General features: G+C 46.5%; 1 protein-coding gene across 1 annotated transcript in view; it reads right to left on the bottom strand.

Moving 5' to 3' along the window:
• LOC109524569 (zinc finger protein 536-like) overlaps positions 1-2,145 on the bottom strand; it is a 49,979-nt gene extending 47,834 nt beyond the window's left edge. Inside the window, exon 1 of the mRNA XM_019884537.1 lies at positions 2,018-2,145. The gene's annotated coding sequence lies outside the window, so the exon portion shown is untranslated. The remainder of the gene's footprint in view (positions 1-2,017) is intronic.
• Between the last annotated feature and the right edge of the window lie 7 nt (positions 2,146-2,152).

Raw genomic sequence — 2,152 nt, 5'->3', positions numbered from 1 at the left:
GCCATGTCCACAATTGCCACCCGTCACCCCGCAGACCGGCTCGCGGGTTAGCCGCTGCATAGCCGGCCAACTCCACACTCTAATTCACTGACACCCACGTCACTCACCAGGCCAGGCCCCACACTTTAACATCACTCAGCCTCACGAGTCACAGATACTACGGTACCATGTGAGGACGGCAATGCCAGGTGGAGATGATCGTTGTATGTATTGTGTTCAAGAATGACAAATCAATTTTCATCCAAACACTCCGTGGGATCATCGGTAGTATACTCGATTCCAAAAAGATTCGCTTGCTGCAGCCCGTTAAACTTCATGAAGCCCTTCCCATCACATGCTAGCTTGTAGCTAATGGACCTGGTTAACATACGGTTTGGTTCAACTTTGATTAAAAAAGAAATAAATACAGTTCATTCTGTTTTGAGTTCAATTAAAAGTGAGTTGACGTCCAAGTACGATGATTTGAAATGTACAGTACATTGGATATATTTGACATTTTCAGCGATCACATGTTGTTCTGGCACATATTTCCGTCAGTTAAAAAGGGACACAATATAGGTGAAAAGCGAGCTTTACCATTTCCATTTTCTGAACCGCTTTATCCTCACAAGGGTCACGGGGCGTGCTGGAGCCCATGCCATCCGTCTTCTGCCAGTAGGCAGTAGGCGGGGGACACCCTGAACCGCTTGCCTGCCCATCGCAGGGCAAGCACAGACGATCAACCATCCACGCTCACTCACACCGCGGGACAATTTGGAGTGTTCAATCAGCCCGCCAAGCATGTTTTTGGAATGTGGGAGGAAATCGGAGTACCCGGAGCAAACCCACGCAGGCACTGTGAGGTCGATGCACTAACCACTCGACGACCGGGCTGCCCTTCCTTTATCATTATTTTTTTTTTGTTGTTGTTGTAATTATCAAATAGAAATGAAAATGCTCACGTCCCATCTCGAGTTGTTTGTGTGGACTCACCGACATTATCTAATGAATAAAAATGTTTGCGATGATTTGATAAAAGATGGCTGCCGCTACCGCCGCACAATGAGTTTTTTTTTTGTGTGTGCCGCAAGTCGACAGAATGGAAAGAGTCAAGTCAGCAGGTCACTCACAATAAAACGGGAGACCATTCAGCTTTTTTTTTTTTTTTTTTTTTAGGGAGGGAGGGGGCCAAAAACAAAAAACAGGAATGCATTTTCACGTCGGGTGTGACGGAGGAAGCAAGGTTGACACTTGGATTCAAGTACGGTAAGCCATTCCTATTCTCAGCAGAGAGAGACTGCGCCTCCCTGGGAATCGCGAATATCTGCCAATAATTGACGCAAGTTATAAATGCATTGGAATTTTTTTTTTTTAAATCTCCCCAAATTCCTGAATAAGTGGAGATAAATAATCAAAAAGCCTTTTGCGTCAAAACTGGGGTTGTGCCCCCCCCCCCCCATATTTTTCAATTAGAAATTGTTTTTATGCCGCAAGTAGGTGGATCTGCGGGTTGCGAGGGTCCACTGTTTCATGTTTTTGATAAAAAAACGTGAAAAAAAGGAAGTCAACATGCATGGTGAGCAACCCAACAATAAGAGACACAAAGACCCCAACAAACCAACTGCCTTCACATCCGTCGCGACAAAACCCGAAAAGAAAGCGAAACGACCTGAACTTCACAGTTGAGCTCACCACCGACCGGTCAAACATCAACTAAGTTGAATGTCGGCGATGCCTTTCATTGAGAAGACAAAGGAAAAGACAATGCGAAAACTGGCTTGGGGCAATTCAAAACCGTGGCAATGTGTTAGTCCAATTGACGAACGCAAGCACAAACACACACACACACACAGAGTCCAAAATGGCTACTTCAACCAGCTTAAATGTGGCTTCATGACTCGACTCAACAAAATTTCATCAAGACTCAGCCTGACTGATCACACGAACTTGGGACTTGCTTGAAACATGAGTGTCAAGACTTGAGACTGATCGACCACTTTTCCTGATTTTTGATGCCATTTCAAGGTGTTCTACTGACCTGTGTGTATGCGCAGGTGGACCTTGAGGTGATGCGAGGTGCGGAAGGACTTGCCGCAGTAGGGACAGTCTTTGGAGGCCGAGCCCAGCGAGCGCTCGCGATGCTGCGACACCGACGGCGGAACGCTGACGGCCC

Source organism: Hippocampus comes, unplaced genomic scaffold, assembly GCF_001891065.2.
Source record: "Hippocampus comes isolate QL1 unplaced genomic scaffold, H_comes_QL1_v1.1 scaffold21, whole genome shotgun sequence".
NCBI classification, from domain to species: domain Eukaryota; kingdom Metazoa; phylum Chordata; class Actinopteri; order Syngnathiformes; family Syngnathidae; genus Hippocampus; species Hippocampus comes.
Note: the sequence above shows the minus strand (reverse complement) of the source record. Positions and strands in the feature narration are given on the sequence as shown.